The sequence below is a fragment of the Heterocephalus glaber genome, unplaced genomic scaffold (genome assembly GCF_053883595.1).
Source record: "Heterocephalus glaber isolate CG9 unplaced genomic scaffold, H.glaber_assembly_v1.0 deba00001072, whole genome shotgun sequence".
In the NCBI taxonomy this organism is placed as follows: domain Eukaryota; kingdom Metazoa; phylum Chordata; class Mammalia; order Rodentia; family Bathyergidae; genus Heterocephalus; species Heterocephalus glaber.
Genome location: NW_028258189.1, coordinates 1,801,357 through 1,822,107, shown reverse-complemented (window position 1 = coordinate 1,822,107; position 20,751 = coordinate 1,801,357). Strand labels below are relative to the sequence as shown.

The window sequence follows — 20,751 nt, the reverse complement described above, 5'->3', positions numbered from 1 at the left end:
GGGAAATAGAAAAAATAAGAACCATGTAAAGGTGCAAATTTCCAATGATGAATGTCATTATATTGTATATCTAAAATGTACCAATAAAATTCATATTAAAAGATTTTTTAAATGAATGGAATAAAATCACATCTAATTCAGGATCCAACCAAAAAATAACCATCTGAAATGAATAGACACTTTCTCAGAAGAAATACAAATGGCAAACATATGAAAAAATATTCAATATCACTAATCATTCCAGGAATGCAAATTAAAACAACACTGAGATTCCATCTCATTCTAGAAAGAATGGCAATCATTGAGAAATCAACAAATAACAAATGCTGGGCCAAGAACATACTTCAGTCGTTCCACCACCTGCTTTGGAAGTGCAAGGTCCCAAGTTTAATCCCTGGTTCCAAAAAAAAAATCAAAACAAATAACAAATTCTGACAAGACTGTGAGGGAAAAAGGCAAAGTTCTTCACTATTTGTGGGAGTGTATATTGGTACAACTGTGATAGCCAACCCGACTCCATCTTGTGCCTCAATGCCATTTTGTACCTGTGCTGAACAAAGTGCCTGTGCTTGGACAAAGCACCCAAAACTCCCACATCTGGCTTGGTGGAAAACTTGCTGCAGTTGCAGGATGTTTTGTAGCTCAACTAGTGTGTGAAACTTCCTTGTGCCCCCCACTAACCTGGCACGGCTCTACTTCTGTAAGATTGCGCTTGCTCTCCTGAGCCCTCCCCAGCTGAAAGCATGATTTCAAAGGAGAAATCAAACTGCTTCCCATTGCTGAGAAATCTTTCTGAGCACTGGCCCCTCCTCATCCTCCAGCTTAATAAACAGGCTCCAATCTGGCATGGAGTGTGGTGCATCTCTGTTGTTCAGATGCACTCATCCATAACACAAGCTTATGGAAATCAGTATAGAAGTTCCTCAAAACAGTAAAACTACAGGTTCCCCTTAACCCAGCTATTGCTCTCCTTGGTATCTTCCTGAACAAATTAATAGCATCATGCTACAACACTATAGGCATACCCAAGTTTGCAGATGCAAAATTTATAAGAGTAAATCTTGGCAATAGTGCAGATGCCCATCAACAGAAGACTGGAAAAAGAAAATGTGGTTTATATATACAATGGAGTGCTACTTTGCAATAAAGAAGGATAAACTTGAGACATTGTTAGGTAAATGGATTCACTTTGAGAACATACCTTTAAGCAAAATAAACCAGATACACATGTTTAAATATTGCATTTTCTTTTGTGTGAGAAACCAAAAGATAATTAAGGACCCAAATCAATGATATTGGGAAATAGAAAATCTTTTAATAGGAGGGGGAATAAGAATTGGGAGGAGGACAGAAAGACAGACTAGAGATAAATTTAAAATAATGGAAGGAAAATAATAGAAACAAAGTTTTGTAAAGGGAGTGGGAAAGAAGGTTTGGAGGGAAGAGAGGGGAATAGGAAAAAATAAAAGATATATGATGTACACGTATAAACTCCCTATGATGAATGTAATCACAATAAATACGTCAAAAGTGTACCAATGAAATTAATTTAAAAGGAAAATAAAACATCTGCTTTTTTTTCAAATTCTATCCATAAAATTTCCTAGCTATATATTTTGTAAAATAATATGAGTAATGATAGTGATATTTCATGATCACTTTCATATTTTTGATTTTTTTTCTTTTGAAGTTATATCTGTAGGTAGTATCTTGAATTCAGCTTTGAAATCAAGTAGGAAGGAAACTAGTCTCAGATATCAGGTAGAAAGGATGGGGAACAAAAAAGTATACACTAATAATAATGTTTTGGTTGGTTTTTTGGTGCAGAGGATTGACCCTATGCCTTCACAGTGACTTGTTTCCAGCCCTCCCACTTTTTTTGAGAAGGGGCCTCATTAGGTCACTAAATTGCCCAGGATGGGCTTAAATTTGTGATCCTTCTGTCTCAGCCTTCCTTTATAGAAATGTGCCATCATGCCTGGCTTAGTGATAATTAATCTTCATTGTCAATTTGGTTGGCTTAGAGACATTCAAGAGATTAGTAAAATACACCACTGGATATGACTGGGTGGGTCATGAGGAGACTAAATCTGTTTCCTGACCCCTTCCTCTCTGGGTCTTCCCTATTCTCTGCTCCTTGAATGCTATAAGTTGAGTAACTTTCAGGTCACTTGTGCCCAGAACATAGTGCAAGGCAGGTCACAAAAAGACTTTTCTGCGAACATGGTGAGGCCTGGTGAAGAAGTGACATCCTCGAGAGAGACTTGGAGCTACTGGTACATAAACCTGAGCATTCCAGGGATGTTGTAGAGAGAACTATTCTAGGAAAACCAAGTTCCCCAGGTTTCCACTTGGCAATTTAGGTCACTAAATTGCCAGTGAGACTCAGACTTGCAATCCTCCTGCCTCAGCCTCCCAAAGGGTCCTGGGGTTACTGATAGCACCACCATAACAGAGGGCACCATGAGGGTTGCAAGACCAACTAGCATGAAGATGGCCCAGGTGCATCCAAGGAGCAAGTGCTGGAGAAGTTCATCCCTGCATGCCAGATCTTGACAGAAGATGCCAAGTGGTAGGTCTGTCCTTGGCCCCTTCATGGGTAGGTCTCGGGCACTGCGTATGCCAGCATATAATTGATGCCACCCAGTGGCTTTTCACCTGGGCTCCCTGTGCCCTCCACTTCTGCCTGCGTCCTCCACCACATGCCTCCCTCACCCATTGGGCTCAAATATGGGTGCCCTTGGATGGTCATGTCTGGACAGGACATCCAGTGCTGGCTGACTTCTTCCTGTAGTTTGGTGGAGGGGTACTTATATGGGCCACATGGGTAGCCAACAACAGGCCACCCTGGATCTCAGCATACTTTCTCATCTCAGGGGACACCTACCTTCCTGTTCTTCAGCCCCTCCTACTCTGGCCAAGGACACCTCCAGCTACTGTCCCAAGGTCGGGCGCCAGGACTGCCAAGGGGCTCCATGCTGGAAGTAGTACAGGACTTCTGGCCAGACCTCCAGCTTGAGCACACAGGTGCTCAGGGAGTCCTCCAGCTCACAATTCTGCCCCCTGCCCCTGTTCTCTACCCCAGACCCTGGCCCTGAGCCCCTCAGCCTCTGGGGGTCTCCATATAGAGCCTAAAGTTGCCTCTTCCAGCCTTGCTCAGTACCCTATGCCCACCCCACCCCAGGCATTCTCACATGGTGCCCCAGCTCATTAGAGTATGCCTGGAGTTTCACCTCTGGACTTGAGTATAAAAACTTGGGTGTGAGTTGTTTGTTGCTGTCCAGATGATGCCCACTCCCCCCACTTCATTTCTCCTTGTGCCCTTCAGCCCCCACAGGCACACTTCTCCTCTACAGCCTCTGCCTTGCCCAGCACTCTAGTGCCCTTAGATACACCTCATCCAATATGGCAAAATGAGTTTTATATACTTAGGTTTTTACGTATAACTAATGGGTTGTACAAACTGTTCTTTTGCTTTCTATTGGTCAATAAATGTTTAAGGTTAAAAAAAAAAAGCCAGGGATTTAGCTCAGTGGCACAGAGCCTGCCTGGCAAGCACAAGGTCCTGAGTTCGATTTCCAATACTGGAAAAAAAAAAGTTGAGTACCTTTCCTTCACCGTGCCCTCCCTCCATGATATCTCTACATTGGAGTAAGCCAGTCATGATTAAAACCTCCAAAACCATGAACCAAAATAAACTTTTCTACTCTAATTGTACATGTCAGATATTTGTTCACAGACTAGTAAAGAAAACTGGTACCAGAGAATTGAGGCTGTTGTTGTGACAATAATTGACTGTTGTGGTTCAGAAGCTTTGGGAACTAGTTTGAGAGAGACGTTTTCAAAGATTTAGAGATGTGGGCCTGAGAAACCCCAGAATAGTGCAAGCAGAACTTGATGGCAGTTCAAAAGATAATAAACAAATACCAGGCTCCTGAGATTTCAGACTATAGTGAGGACTCTACTGGGAATTGGACTACAGGGCATAAGTGTTAAATTCTGGCAAAGAATTTGTCTACAATGTATCCATGCATTACCACTTTGCATGAGGCCAAGTTTAAGTGTGATGGATGAGTTGTTGGGGCAGTAGAAATTTTAAGGCTGTCTGATGTCCATGTTGTGACATGAGTACAGGTGACATGAGGAAAGCAAAAATTGAGAGCAAAAAGCAAACGCAAGATATTTGAACAACTTGCAAGTTGGCCAGAAAAGAAGCCTGTATAAAGTTGAGATCAAACAGAGTATGATTGCTTCAAGACTGGTTACATTAAAAAGAATCCAGCAGGGCCAGGGATTTAGCTCAGTGGTTCTGCTGCTTGCCTCACAAGTGCAAAGACCTGAGTTCAATTCCTGGTACCAAAAAAAAAAAAAAAGAATCCAGGAAAGAAAAACTTATAAGAAAAGGAAAAAATGCAAACAAAGTCTTTGTAAATAGGGAAGTGTGGAGGGGGTGAAGGGAGGTCAGGAAATGGGAAAAAGTAAGAACCAAGATACATCATGTACAGGTACAAGCACCCAATGATGAATGCAACTGTATTGTACACCTAAAATATACCAATAAAAGAATTTATGGGGAAAAAAAGAATCCAGGGCCAGAGATTTAGATCAGTGGTTCTGCCACCCACCTCAAGTGCAAGGTCCCAAGTTCGATCCCCAGTACCAAAACAAACAGACAAACAAAAAAGAATTCAAATACTTTACATTGGAACAAAGAGAAAGATGACAAATAAGGAAGAACCTTCCAATTAGGCTTGAGGGTATAAACTTATAAAGTGCTTTGCTTTGAGTAATGAGCCCCAGGGCACCCTGCTTATGCACAATTCTCTAGGGAAATGCGTCTTTATCTTCAGCCATCCAGGTACTCAGAGTCTACAGCATGTATGGTCCAAGATGACTTGGTTACTGCTTGCACTGGCGGCAGACCTTGACATCATCTATGTGGTGCTGATTTTCAGGCCTGCGGAATGCAAAAGTGTGCAATCCACCCAAATGCAAAGGAGTGTCTGGAAACCCAGGGGATATATGATATAATCAGAGTCCCTGCTAGAAGTCTGTGACGGGGTGAGGCATGATGGATGCTATGGAAATGAGGTCAAAGCTGCACTGGAGACCCCAGGTGGTTAGAGAAGAAAGGAACATAAATAGTCTGCTGAGGAAAGCCACAGACAGTGTGAGCACAGCCAACCTACAAGAGAGGCCATATGATCTCCAACCCCAGCAAGGTACATAGAGGAAGTGCTACCCAAATCCTCTGGACCTCACTTTTTACCACCATGTATCCCAAATGCTGCACGATGAACTATAGGGCTTCATGCTTACCCTGCTGTGTTCTACTCTTGCTTTGGTCCACTTCCTTTCTATCCCCCATTCTTCCCTATTAGAATGGTAATATTTTCCCAGTGCCATTATATTTGAGAGCATACAACTTGCTCTGAATTTTTACAGGGCCTCATGCTCCAGCCTTTGAGTTGCCTTGAGTCTCTGTTGCAGTCAGGGTTTGCAAGGGAATACATTTAATACAGAACATATAATCTGTAGGGTTATTTTATAATATTCACCCAAAAAGTCAAATGCAGAGGAATGGAATAGATCTGTCCACACATCAGAGACCAGAAGGATCCAGCTACAGGGCTGGATCCCATGCAATGTCCCACGCAAGTCCTGCTAAAAGCCTAGAGTCTAAGGCAGTGTCCTCCAGGAAGATCTGCAATGAGAAGACCAGTAGTGGAAGCTAGAAAGCCTATGCAATCAGGGTGAACATTCTATGCCACCAGGCTGAGGAATCTATACTGGAGCCTGGAAGTGATGCTGAAGGTGAAGATCAGGGCTCCCCTGACAACAGCAACCATTCCCAGCAACAGCAAGGCCTCAAGGTTCTCCAACAAGAGCAGCCAAGTTTGCATCAGGAAAACCAGCCCCAGCAAGATTCTCCAAGAAAATCAACAGCATACAGTCTTCCCCTCCAGTTCTCTTTTTATGCCATTGGAAGTAATTCTCAGATGGGTCTTTAACGCCCAGACATCCTCATTCAGTTCATTTGGGCATTCCAAGTTGACCATTAGTTAATCCACCACAGTCTTAGATGAAATTTGGACTAGAACTTTTGAGCAAGGCTAGAACTGTGACTTTTTGGAAGGTATTCGTTTTGTTGGTACAGTGGATAGTTACATTATGTTAGGTGGAAGTATGACTTGTTATTGTCTCTGTGTGGAGATTAAATATGGTTAAGGGACATGTGTTTTGGTGTAAGGTTGACAAAAGGTGAATCTGTGATGGTTAATCTTGAGTCTGAACTTGACTGGCTTGAGAGATACTAAAAAAATTAGTAAAGTATACTTCTGTAGGTATCTGTGTGGATTATGGGGGCATGACCTTGCAGACAGATGTATCTCTAGTCCCCAGTGCCTTTTTCTCTGCCATAAGCAAAAGGGAATTATGTAGTAGATGGACTTTAGGTTTGAACAGCAGTGTCAATTCTTCTCTGAGTCTGCAGCGCACTAGCCCATCTTCCAAATTGTGTACTTCTCAGTCCCCACAATCATGTGCACCTATTCTTTAAGAAAAATCTCTTTATAATGACTGACAGAGATCAATATCCTAATGCTTCTCTGGAGAAATTTTACTAATACAGAACATATTACATCCTGGAATCAGATATGTTACGAGTATACAATGGGGCAGAAAATTTGTGGATCACCTTATATTTCTATCTACCATGAACTATATCCAAAGGCATTAACTAAGCAGATGTAGCAGAAAGAATGACTGCCATTTTAGTTGGCTAGAGGCATACCATAAGAAATATTTACTCAATTTAGAGCCCTAAGAGACTTCGTAGATTAAAAATTTCTGATAACTCTCATATATCAATTTCATTATTTTTTAGCACTCTGTCATGAGTGTATGGTGAATCTGTCCATAAGTTACAAGGTATTATGACATCATTGCTCTGACTGTTAATGAAATGTGGATGTACTTTACATTTTTCTTACCTGTAATTTCAAATAAATAAATGTCAATGGGTATGTATAATCCACATGTTAAAAACAGATATAACCCATTATTAAGATCCTCAACAATACATAAAAGTGCAAAGAAATTCTCATGGTGAAAAGTTTGTGAAGCAATAATTTAATTGAATAAAAGGCAAGCAACTGTTGTTGACTTGACTTTCAATTTAAGAAAGTAATTCTTGGGCCAGGGATTTAGCTCAGTGGTTTTGCCACCTGCTGCACAAAGCACAAAGACCCGAGTTCAATCCCTGGTACCAAAAAAAAAAAAAAAAAGTTTTAGCCTGTTAAATTTATCTTTTCTGCACAAATTTTTTTTTCACGCCTGATTATCGATAGTTTAAAACCTCATGTCTTTCTGTGTGTAATCTGGGAAAATTGAAGAAAAATCTATGTTCTTCTTTTTCTTGAAAGTAGTTCAAGCAATGGAACTCTCTTCTACTGGATGGAACCCTCACCCAGTCTTGAGCCCTCAACACAATTTCTTCTTTCTTTCCTTTTTTTTTTTTCTCTTTTTACCTGCCAGCTCATCATTGATCATCCTCAACACAATTTCTTAAAAACACACAAACCAAGTTACTCTCAGAGTTTCTTACTCCCATAAGCCATTTTATTACTTCAGATACCTTCCCAACCACTGTCACTTAAGGCTCAGTATTACAAAATAAAGCTTTTTATATTCTTGTTTACATGCATAATAGTATCAGTCTCAATATATAAACCAAATTTTGTTTGAATTCTGTCAGTTACAGGGTAGAGTAATTACCACAGAGGGTATTTTTGTTGTTGATTTTTTTTTTAATGATTGTTGCTTCCTACAGTTCCTCAGCTGTCAAATAAAATCATCTGCATACTCCACTACCTGAGATGCACCAAATAATACCCTTAGACTTGAAAGTAAAGGCAAATTGATGCAGCTTATACTATTTGCTGTGAAATAAATAATAAGATATTTCATTTCTGTCTCAGCAGTTTCTTGTCTTCACCAAGCACCCAAGAAATAGCAATAGACTAACTTACTAATTTGCTGGGAAGACATAATCTAGAGCCTTTCATGATCCTTAATAATAAATAGATAAGTCCTTTGTTCCTAAGACATTCACATTTCGGCACCAGGGAGTAGACTATGGTACAAAAAATGAACAATGAAAAGACAAAGATATCATTAGGAGGGAAAAGAGAGGGGGGAGAGGAAAAAAGAACTGAGACATGTTATACACAAGTACCAACTTCCCAAGAGGAATATATCATGTGTACTCCAATCATATCCTAATTTAAAATTTAAAATTTCAAAAAAACTAAATTGGGTAGCAGAAAAGAGTGATTATGGGGTACTTTAGATGATAGCCAAGAAAAGGCATTTGGGGAAGATAATGTTTAAAATGAAACCTGAGGTAGGCATGGTGGCACACACTTGTAATCCCAGCCCTCAGGAGGCTGAGGCAGGAGGATTTCTGTGAGTTTCAAGCCAGCCTGCGCTAAGTAAGTTCAAGGATAGCCTGAATTACAGAACAAGAGCCTGCCTCAAAAAAATAAAATAAAATTTGTTATAATGAAGATTCTTCTTCCAATGGAAATATTAATGAGAAGTATTTCATTAGAAAGATTAGCAAGTTCAAAAATCCTTGAGATAGGATCTTGGAAATTTCAAGGTACATACAAGAAGTAATGTTAGCTAGAACAAAAATCTAGTAGAATAATATTAAATAGAGATCTTTTAAGGTTTTATAGGTTTCTTTTAGACATTTGGATTTTATTATAGTGGCAATAGTCAGTCCTTGGAGGGTATAATCATGTGTATGGCAGGATCTGCCATACATTTTTTAAAAGAAACAGTGCTTGATCTTTACAGGATACAGCTGAAGCACTAAAGTCTAAGGAATGGCAATTTGAACATACTTGGAAGCTGACAGAATTGTGATAAAAGGGAAGATACAGCTCAAACATAAAGTTTAAAATGTGATCTTTCGTGCCATGGGTAGTGGTGTATACCTATCATCCCATCTATTCTGGAGGTTAAGGCAGAAGGATTGCAAGTTCATTCTACTCTGAGCAGTTTAAGACACTCTGTATCACAATAAAAAGTTAAGAAAAGGGCTGGGGGGTGTATAGCAGTGGTAGAATGCTTCCCTAGTATGCTTAATGCCCTGTGTCTAATTCCCAATGCTGGAGAAGAAAAGTCTTTTGTATAGGGTGCAGATGGAAAATTTCTATCAAATATCTCTGAAATGTCTATAATTTTGTTTACATTATTTGACTGAAACAAAAATATAGACTATTAATAGTTTAAATATGAAGTGTCCCCCGAAGGTTCATGTATTGAAGGCTTGAGTCCAATGCAGAAACATCATTGATTGATTCATAACACTAACTTCACCTATTGCTGAACTCATAATTAATGTGCTATTAATGTGCCCAGATGGAGGAAGTCATTACTGGGGCATACCTTTGAAGGATATATGTGGCCCCTTTACCCTCTTTTCAGCTAAGTCTTAAGCCTCCCCCCACCCTATCTCTCTCTCTCTCTCTGATTCTACAGGTCACAAAGGTTTTCTAATTGTACTGCAAACATGTGTTGATAAAAATTAGATAACTTATAGATTAGACGAACTCAAATAATCCATGGTTATCCATCTCAAGGTCCTTACTCTCCAACTCATGGAAAATCCTTTCTTTTTCTCTTTCTTTTTTGGAAGGGGGGATGTAAAGCATATATTCTGGGGTGGTTAGAATTATAATATGAACATCTCTGAGATACATTATTCTCTTTAGCTAAACGTATAATTCTTTTTATATGTTGCTGGATTTCGCATGCTTGTCTTTTGTTTAGGACTTTGTCTATATTCATGAGATATTGGTATAAAATTTGTTGCTTTACCTTTCCTCTATTCCCTTTCCTCTGTACTACTGTTCCTTCCTTTCCCCTTTTCTTCCCATACCTTCACATATTTTTATTGATGCTACTGCAAGTGAAATTGTTTTCTAATTTCGTTTAGATTTCCTTGGTATTATAAGAAATTCAATTGAGTTTCTTTTTCCTTCCTTCTTTCCTCTTTTTTTTACTTCCTGCTTTCTGAACTTTTACATGGTTTTGCTATCAGAAGTGGCTTCCTAGAATGACTTGGAAAGCTCTAAAGTTTTTTGTAAGTTTATCAAGAGTTGTTACTCTTCTTTAACAGACTGTTAGAATTTAATCAGACATGGCATTTGCTTTGTGGAAAGTTTTTAGGATACTAATTTACACTCTTATATGTCTATTCCAATTTCCATTTCTTCTTTACTTAGTTTTGGAAGTTTACATATTTCTAGGCATTTACCCAAGTCATCTATTCTGTTGGCATATAATTTTTTGTAGTATCCTATTAGAAAAGTTATCAAAATTGGCAGGGATATCACCTCTCTCTGATTTTAGAAAATTTAATTCTTCTCAATTCTTTTCTTACCCTAGTAAAGTCTGTTTTACTAGTTTTCCCAAAGAACAAGCACTGACTTAATTTTGTTTTTCTGTTCTTCATTTATTTGATAGTCTCTATTTACTTCATTTCTTATGTTTATTTGTAATTCAAATTTTTATAGTTTGTTTTTTCTGCTTGGTGGGCTTATTTTTTAGTGTTTTTTGTGTCTTAAGTTTAGGGTTAGCTTTCTGAGATTTTTCCCTTGGTAATACATTTCCCTCTGTGGACTGGTTTTAGCATCATCTCATAAGTTTTAATTTATATAAAAGTATTTCTTTTCTATTGTGAGTTTGTATCTTATGATTTAGAAATATGTTAATTTCTCTAATTCCCCTCTATTGATATCTAATTTCATTCCATGGAGGTCAGAGTATATTTCATATGATAACAATACTTTTTTTAAGGCCTATTATTTCATTTTTATGTGCCTTAGAATATATATCCAATAATGTTGAGTATTCTATAAATGTTAGGTCTAGCTGTTTTAGCACTGTTGTGCAAGTCCTCATCGTTCTTTCTAGTTGCTCTGTCCACAATAGGATCTGAAATCTCTGAGCTGGAAAGGAGTATAAACTCAACAGTCCAAGCAGCTTTATTGCTGATAGAGAACTCTCTGTGGGAGCAGAACAGAGGTGTCTCTTACAGGGTAAGAGGTTTTTTCATAGCATTTTTTGCTGTGATTTTGAGCAGGTGAGTTGGAGAAACCATGGGCTTGTGGCTTGCTGATGTGTCTTCTGTAACTTGCTGACATGTCCTTGGGTGAGTGCTCATAACCTGTTGACTTATTCTATGTAACATACTGACATGTACTCTGCAATTTAAGTAAAATGAAACCTACATTTCTAAGATGCCAAGGGGGCTCATTTGAACTGTCAACGTGCCTATCCGAAGTCTGCCAGTTTCCAGCTATTATGGCTGAAGTATATATTTCTTCCATCAATTTTATCAGTTTGGTCTTGTGTATTTTGGACCTTTATTGTTGATGAATGTTTATAATTGTTCTAACTTTCTAATGGATCAGTCCATTTTTAAAATTCTACCTCATCTTTAGTCATTTTTATTTTTACCTTTAAGGCTTTTAGTGTAATACTAGTATAGCTATTCTTTTTATTTGCATAGTATAGGCATTCCTTGTTTAACAAATGAGCTCCATTCCTAAGAGTACTTTGTTAAATGAATCAGTTGCTAAATGAAGAATTGTATGTAGTATGTTCATTACAATATCTAGAACAAAGGAAACTCCAATTTGATGATTTTGCTTTTATTTGCATAATTCTTATATGCAGTACTGTAATGTACAACAGAACATAAACTACAGTGCTGTGCTGTACAATGCAATCTGCAAAAATTACAGTGGTGTATAAACAAGGTATAGTGTATAAAAAGATATTAAGACTATAAACAAGATGTACAGAAATGTACAAAAAGATGAATTATAAGTCTAAGTGCTGGGTTATCAATATGAATATCACCTTGAGCCTAAGTCCAAATAGTCATTAAACAGGTAGGTTATTAAATGAGAAATGTCTGTACTTGTTTGCAACCCTTTTAAGGGAAGCTGGAGAGATTCTATCTGTCTTATCACTCTAACCTGGGTGTACTTGTCTAACATGATACTCTATGGGTGGGCAATGGAGGTGTCCAACTGCTTTTGTGGAGAAACTATAACCTGAGGCTAGGAGCTATATGATGACGAACACTTGTGGCCTAGGCTACATTTACCTGGAGTACAGTTTCTAATTCTCTGAACTCAGAGGATGTAGCTGAAATGCTACAAACTATTCTTACAGATTTAATAGCTTTACTTGAATAACTGTTTCTCTGTTTTCTATATATCCTAAGTCAATTTTGAGAAGCTTACATTTTTTTTCTCCTCAACTTTCACCAGTATTGTTTTGGTGGAGATAAGGTCTATGGTGCTTTTAATGCCACCATTCTAAAACTGCTTCCTTTCGTCATTTTTAGTTGTTGTTGTTACCAGGGATCAAACTTGGGACCTTGCACTTGCAAGGCAGGCAGTGGAACCACTGATCTAAATCCCTGGGCCCCTTTTTCTTCTTTTTTAATGAGAAAGAGTCTTATATGTACTTGAAGTTGGTCTTGAACATTCACTAAGCAACCAATCTCCCTCAAACATGGGGATTCACCTGCCTTAGCTTCCTGAGTGTTGTTACTATATTAAATGTTCATAGTAAGAGGCAAGTAATCATATCTTAATAGCCAAGAGTGGTAGTGCTTGCCTATAATCCCAGTACCTGGGAGGCTGAGGCAGGAAGAGCCACATGAATCTGAAAGCAGCTGGGGGTACATAGTTCAAAGCCAGCCTAAACTACATAGTAAGACCATGTCTCAAAAACACCAAAAAAAGAAAAGAAAAGATCTGTGAGGGGTTTCTCTAAGACCCATGGGCATACCAAAATACAGGTGCTTAAGTAACTTATTATAAAATATTTGTATATAATTTATGCATATCTTAAGTCACATATGCATGTACTTTAAGTCATCTTGATATTACTTATAATAGCTAATGCAATGTAAATGCTATGTAAATAGTTGGGATACTGTATTGTTTAGAGAATAGAGATAACATAAACTCACTACACAAGATACAGTTATTTACAATATTTTTGATCCACACTTGGTAGAATTTGCAGATGCAGAGTCCACATATAATTATCAAGCTTTTCTAGGAAGAAAAATTGTACAGTGAGAAAGTTGGGGTAGAATGTAATTTAATCAGTTTTTACTCTAATAAGCCAGAGCTCATAAGTAAGAAAGTATTACTGATGCTTAGGGCAGTTCATATTTATTGAAGAGAAACAGAAAATGGGAAAAAGGATCAGAACTTACAAGCTTTAATTTAGGCTGTCTTACTATGCCATTTAATCTATTATTTTAACTAAGAACTCTTTCACATTTTCTGAGGCATAATTGAGTGAAAGCTTTCAAAATTGGGAAGATGAATAAGTCAGCCACATGCTGGAATCAAGGTGCTCAGTGTAGTTCCCCATAGGCCAGGAAAGAATAGCTGTTGCCAAATTCAGTCTAATTGAATAAGCCTATCTGAGACTGTCAGTGTAGGTATAACTGATAGAGAAAATGTATTCAATTGTCATTGTTTAGCTGCTAGTGAGATAAAAAATACTGCAAATTTGTGATTCAAATATGCAAAACTACTTGGGAAACTATTTAGCACTAGCTATTTAAAAATAAACATACATCGGTGTCTGCCTCACAAGTGCACAGTCACGAGTTTGATCCCTGGTACCAAAAAGATAAAAAATAAAAAAACAACAACATACATTTAAAAAACAAGAATTCAACACATAGGTTATATAGGTTGTCTACCAAAAGTTAAAGACTAAAACTTCTTGTTCATACTTCATTTATAAAAGTTTCTACCTAGGAATGCTTCAAATATACATCTACATTAACTCTACATATATATTTTTTTTTTCCCTCTTTGTCTTGTTTTATTTTCCTGTATAAAAAACGACCAGTATCAAGGTAAGTGGGGGAAGATACACCCCTTCTTGTGGAGGAATGGGGCACGAGAAGGATAAGCCTCAAAAGGACAGTGCGTGGGTAATGTCATTAAGGGAGCAAAATATTCTCTGTAAAAAGCTGTAGAAGTGCCACAGCCTCAGACAATGGCAGAGGTCCCCTTCTCATTGGGGGTTCTCTCCACTTAAGTGTCCTGAAGGGAAATGGCAGCTTTTCTTCCTTCTGTGGCAGCCACTCCACGGCTCACTCTGGGTCACCTTCTTCCTTATGTAGGTAAGAATGCTGCAGGACTCAGAAGGCAGAGATTCGCTTGTGTGGGTTAAATGTCAGCATTTCCAGCAGAAGCTGTGCTCCAGACTCCTCCATCTCAGGTACCACTGACTGCACTGGGTGAGGCCCTCTGGGGGAAAAGGGTCCTTGGGGTAAAGATACATCTCGAGGCCAGTCATCCTCTGGGGGCAGCCCAATCAGGTCAAAGATTTTGCCCAATTGGTCAGCTTCAGAGTTTCCACAGAAGAGAGGCTTTCTACGAAACATCTCTGCAAAGATACAGCCAACACTCCACATGTCCACAGGTGTTGCGTATGTAGACTGCAGAAGAACTTAAGGAGCCTCGTACCAGAGTGTAACCACCACTGGTGTAAGGGCCATCCGGTAGCTGTAGATTCTCGCTAGGTCAAAGTCAGCCAGCTTGACTGTCCCACCACTTGTCACCAGAATGTTCTCTGGTTTCAGGTCTTGGTGAACAATGCAGTTGGCATGAAGGAAATCTAGGCCTCTTAGAAACTGGCGCAACAGATGCTTGATAGTTTCAACTGGGAAGCCTGGTGGAGGTGCCTTGTCCAGATACGTCCTTAGGTCTTGATCTACGTGCTCAAACACTAGGGTAACCTTGATCTCCCAGTCAGTTCAGGAAGTGGCACAGACATCCATCAGGTGGACAACATTGGGATGCTCGAATGCCTCCAGCCGCCTTAGTAAAGCCACCTCATGTACTGTGCTGATGGGTAGGCCTCCTCCAACTCCTCCTCCATTGGGGACTCTCACACTCTTCAGAGCCACAAAGTGGCCACTATGGGGATCACAGGCCTTGTACACGGTCCCATAGGCACCCACACCAATTTCAGCCACTGGCTTATATCGAGGGGTAGCCCTTCTCAGATCAGGGGCGACCCTCACGGTAGGCCAAGAGCTGTGGGGACACCCTGTTATCAGGGCCCCCAAGCAGGTTCCTGCAATGCCATGCTCCAGAGCTTGGCTGGAGGCAGCTGGATGCTATGGGCAGGACCGTAGACACCTCTCCTTGTATTTTGTATATTATTCTACATAAAAGAAGTTCTCAGGCATGTTTAGAAAAGAAGACACAATTTTATATGCTGTATGACTATTTATATGGGTAAAATCAGTTACAATTAATCTATGATAAAAGTGAGAATAGCTGGTACTTCAGGGGAGGGGTCAGTATTTGATGAGTTTTCCATAAATCTTGCACATCTTATGCTTTCCTAGGGATGCCAATAATGCAATACATTAACAACTCTTTTCCTATGTTGTTAGTTAGTATCCTTGAGAGATAAGGAAATAGCTTTTCTTAATTCCCAACCCACAAATGCTTCTTATAAAATTAGTTATTTCCTAAACTCACTGTTCCTTAGATGTAATCATATAGTACTACATGAGGATTTATATACATGTTCCCTTTTGCATTATTCATGTAGGTTTGAAAGCAGGGGACTCCTGCATATAAAATGCTTATACTTTACTTATTCTGTGAATACTTGATCTTTATCCCAAACTTCCTATCAGTAACTACTAAATAGTAACAATCTAATCTAGTAGTTTTTAAGTAAGGTAAAATAAAATCTTTGGCCCAATAGTGTTCAGCTTGAACGGATCATGATCATGGGTACTTATTTAGTAAAAATTCAGATACAAAGTTTGTAGGAGGTATATTAAACTTCAATAAAATCTTTATCAAAATAAAAAATTGGCTGTTTAAATATCACATATCAAGATTCTTCAGAGGAGAGGGCAGGAATAGAGTTGAGAGGTTTTAGTTATGACTCTTTGGGGAAGGTATGGCTCACAACATGCAATTTAATAGGGATTAGAAAACTAGCATTTTTCACTTATTTCTGTTTCTTGATCTTAGAAAATTAATTTATTCTATATATTGTATACAAATATTTTATTCATGGAAAACAAAAGACAACTATTTGATGGCAACATATATCTTAGTAGGGAGTTAAGTATTAAATAAATATTAAGTATTAAATCCCAATCCTCAGCAAACATTACGTTAAACATTACAAGAAGCCATTTTTGGTTGGACCACCTCAACTAGGTACCAATCCACAATGTTAATACACTAAGCAAATAATAAGTATTCAACCCTCATGTTAAATAATAAGGATTCCCAAATACATCAATTTATCCTGAAAACAGCATATTCCAATATACCTGTTAGAAAACCCCTTACATAACCTAATACTAACTTGTCAGCTTTTGTTCTATTGTTCTGTCATCTCTACTTTACAAAAGCACACTGTTGTTACTGCCCAGTGAATGCTTTCATTCTATATTGTAAATAGAGGATGCTAATTTTCATGAATTGTTCAGAAGTAGACTATATCTAAAAATAAAATTGTGACTTTTATCTTTTGACACCTGCAACTGTATATTGTGCTGCTGGGTAGTTAGACAAATGAACAAATACTAACATACTGGATTCAGCCACACAAAAATATTTTAAGTATGGCCAAGCAGGTTTTATGCCATAAATACGATTGTTTTAACACTAAAATAAATATATCACATTAATAAACAAAGGGTCTGGAAGGAGATACAGGTTTTTCTTCTGTTTGTCAGAACGGGTAGCCTAGCCTTCAATCACACACAACCATCACCTAGGCAAGGACCTGAATAGATAAAAAGGGGTGGCACCAAAGGCGGGAAGCCTGGGACTGAAACTCTAGCATAATGGAGAACTGCAGATTGCAAATCAACCAGTAAACAATCTTAGAATCTCTTCAACCAAACCCACCTTTTTTCTATACTCTCCATCCAAAACCAACCAACCAAAAAAACCCACCTGGAAGCTGCCATGTGTTCCCAATTAAAAAAAAAAAAAAAAGGGAAAATGAGAGGGAGGGAGATTAGGAAAGAGAAACTAAACTCTCCCAAACGAAACAAGATTGGTGCAAATGAAACCATTAAGCGCAACGCAGTTGCGCCCAATACAGCTAATCCCTTCTTTGTCACACAGCGCTATCGGCATTGGGGCTTTCTCATGCAGGTTATACACCTGGGCAGCCCATAGATCACAGAGACTGGCAGCTCAGTAGCTTCCTCCTCCAGTGCAGCCAGCCCTCGAGCCTAATCTTTTGGTAAGCAGTTCCAGAACAAAAGCAGTTAGGACGAGGGGTCCCACCGCAGTTGCTGGACAGGCCGTGGTCTCAAGAGATGTCTTAACTGTATGATCTTCCCAGCCTCTACCTTAGTCCTTCCAAAATTAAGACGTTCAGTGAAGCGTGAAACTGGCTTATGCAAATGGGAGAACGGAGAAAAAACTAACAGGGAACTAAAGACCTACCGAAAAGGTGGAGGGCCGAGGGGCGGGGCTTTAAGGGCCCTCAGATTCCTATAGGCTCATGGTGGCGCGGCCGCTGGGAGTCTGCGCGCTGCAATCGGGGATGCTCCCCACCCCTGGGATAATAGCTCCGCCATATTGAAAAAGACGGACCTATTGTTTTCCGTGAGCCACATTCGGGTTCGGTTGGGCTGGGGCTCACGGAGCCACCAAGTTGACTGAGCTTTCCCTCACTGGAGGCGGCAGTCTCAGCCCACGGGTGCTGTTGTCGGTGCTGGGAGTTGAGATTGACTCCGCCGAAAACACTAGGCATGGAACAAGGAAAAGTGAAGCCATAGGTGCTGGAGGACTCGGAAGTGACGTAGGCAGAAAGCGCCATCTGAGTCGTTAGAGCTCCGTTTTCAGCGCTAGGAGGAGAGAGGTAAGCGGGTGGCAGCCTGCGAAGGAGGAAGGGCCCGCGGTCACTTCTGTGACGAGGAATGCGCCGAAGAAAGTCCTGCAGCCGAGTTTAGTATCTCATTACTCATATGGTGACTGAATCCTGTCTTGGCCTTCTGCCTAGCGCCTGGGGTTTGGGGATATCCCTGTGAAATGTAGTGAATAGCCACCCACACCTCTTTGGCCAAGAACAAAGTTTGAGAGAGGATAGGACTAGGTAGGACGTTTGTTTGTGTCTGCTCGTTTCTTCCCACCGCTAGCCTGGCGGGAGCATCTGGGTTGGGCGGGCATCAGTGACCGTTTGTACTTTGGGCTGTAAGAAAACATGGCGTCTCCCGCCCCTCGCCCCTCGCCCCTCGCCCCTCGCTCATCCCCTATCCCCTTTAGCCGCCCTCGCCCCCCGCGTCGGTCCTGTGATGTCTGAAGGTGTTTTAAGTCTCCCAGTTCTGCCAGGTATCCAGTCTGTGAAGTGGATCCTGTCAGCCCCGAGTGCCGTTAACCTTGGGTTGCCGCTCTTTCCTAGACTAGAGGCAGTTGATCCTAAACGCCGATTCTGAGGTGAATCGATTTGACATAGAAGCCTTAGCTGTGTATAGCTATTTCGCAGTACTCCTTGTCCACCTTCTGAAATGACGCGCAGTTTCTTTGGGGGCGAAGAAACGATAAAAGTGAAAGATGTTTTCGTAAAATCCTTCCCAAACTAACTTGAGTCTGCCACCTTATTTTTAGTAGTGAAACTTTTGTGATGTGTTAAGTTTCGGAAATAACTTTTACATTATTTTAAAGTAATAGAGTTACGGAGCTTATGTTTTATGAGATTCCAGTAAAATAGTTTCTGAAATTGTATTTATCAAGGTGTGATAATTTATATTCAGGAATGACAATTCCGTTGGAGAATAACATTTTTTACTCTCCTACAAGTGTTTGTGTAATTTCTTAAGTTTTTGAACTTAAAGACTTATAAACGACGGTTAAATACTTATTTTGTAATTTTACTTACTGTTGTACCCAGTGAGAGAGATCCAACCAGAGACCGATATTAAATGCACACAGGAGTTTAATACCGGCCGGGACCCTAGCCAAGCATCGTACTCGAGCCTCGACTGGGGGTTGACAAGCATGTTTTTATACGCCTTCGAGGCCAACAGTTTCTAGGCCCCCCTATAGGATAGAACTAGCAGAGCAAGCAAAAAATACTGAAGCGGAACGTCCTGCTGTTAGAACCTTTGTAAAAGCAATAGGTGATTAATTGCTGTTTCTAAGAGACTCTAAGGGGAGGAGGTTTCTAATCTTCCTCCTTTTGAGTTCATCTAAAGAGCAGGGACGTGGGTCAAGCAGCAATGTGGAGTCTGTCTGGCTAACAAGGGTCCTTCACTTAAGTTCATTTATTGTGGTACTGGGAATTTAATGTAAAGCTTTCCCTCTGAGCTGCATCCCCGTCCCTTTTTATTTTTTCATTTTTTTATTTTTACAAAGTGGTTGATTTGCATCAGCTTCCAGTTAGCTAGGATTATAGGCTTCATCCACCTGATTTAACACATACTATAATTTTAATGGGATTCTCTTAGGGGAAAAGCCACTTACTTTCTAATCCATAGGGTGATCAAGAAATTAACAGATCTTTCCTTGGTACTCTTAACACCAAATAATACTTACACTGATTAACCCAACTAGCTTGATAATCAAACACCACGACCTAGAAAACTAAAAAAACTATACCATATTCTTGGACTGCTAATATTTGATCCTCTGCAAATGCACAAAATATTTAAAGTGGTCTGTAAAGGGCATCTACATATGTTTTTTTCAGTTCAAAGCTCATTCTTAGGAGTTTTTTCCTTGTTTGTTTTTTGGTACCGGGAATGGAACTCCGGTCCTCAGCTTGCCAGGCAGCACTGTGCCACTGAGCTATATCCCTGGTCAATTCATTCTTAACAGTTTTTAACTTTTGAATTTTAACTTTTGTTCCAGTGTGTGGGAAGAATGAAAGCCTGAAGTATTTGCAGTTGGTGTTAAAAAGGGTGAGCACCTAGTATTACTTTATTTTTTTCCTGTTATTTTATGTTTACTGACTTAAACATAAGATTGTTAGATTTAACTCAACATTTTCCTACGCAGTACTTGATTTCTTAATATTTTGATTTTAAAAAAAGTTTTGATTTTTTAAAAATTTCTTTTTCTTGCTTGGCTTTAGTAATACCTGATATTTCTTTTAAACTTGGAGAGGATTTCAGCAACTGTTGAATAACAGTAAGAATATTGCACTTGAAAATCTAGGTTTGATAAGTAATTTTAAGAGAGTTTTATCTGATACTATTAGAACTTGTTAATTTTTTGAAAGTTTACCCTAGAACTGGTAAATGATTTATTGTGGGTCTTCTTTTATTGGATCTTGAAATGCTTTTTTTTTTTTGAGACAGGATTTCCCTGTGTATCTAGGTTGGCCTTGAAGTCACTATGGAGCCCAGGCTGGCCTCCAACTTGGAATGATCCTCTTGCTGCGATTATAGGCATGTGCCACTGTACCCGGGGTTGAAATCCATTTTCTAATGTTTTAAGATGAACTACTTTAAAACATATCTCCTAATAATTTTTCTTTTTGTTAATGTATTATTTATAATGCAAAGTGGATGTTTGTCATTAAATTTCAACTCCATTTTGATTAGTTGCATAAATACACACTTTTATAAGATCAATTTTTAAAAACAGTAGAACATTCTTACTTAGTATTTAATGTAGAAACCCATCTTTGCTT

At 39.2% G+C, this 20,751-nt stretch overlaps 1 protein-coding gene and 1 pseudogene across 17 annotated transcripts in view; one reads left to right on the top strand and one right to left on the bottom strand.

Moving 5' to 3' along the window:
* Window positions 1–10,353: 10,353 nt before the first annotated feature.
* On the bottom strand, window positions 10,354–17,587 carry LOC147828445 (cyclin-dependent kinase 4 pseudogene; annotated as a pseudogene). The gene has a single exon (XR_015450792.1). The product of XR_015450792.1 is annotated as a cyclin-dependent kinase 4 pseudogene (transcript).
* The window catches only part of LOC147828444 (ubiquitin carboxyl-terminal hydrolase 9X-like), a 154,082-nt gene continuing 147,571 nt past the window's right edge, over window positions 14,241–20,751 (top strand). For 5 of the 16 annotated variants that reach the window (XM_087209931.1, XM_087209928.1, XM_087209933.1 and 2 more), the window contains exons 1-2: window positions 17,707–17,979; window positions 19,968–20,017. The gene's annotated coding sequence lies outside the window, so the exon portion shown is untranslated. Of the gene's footprint in view, window positions 14,341–17,704; window positions 18,065–18,095; window positions 18,214–19,967; window positions 20,018–20,751 lie in introns of those variants that run through there. The other 11 variants (XM_087209930.1, XM_087209934.1, XM_087209929.1 and 8 more) reach the window with 8 other exon arrangements.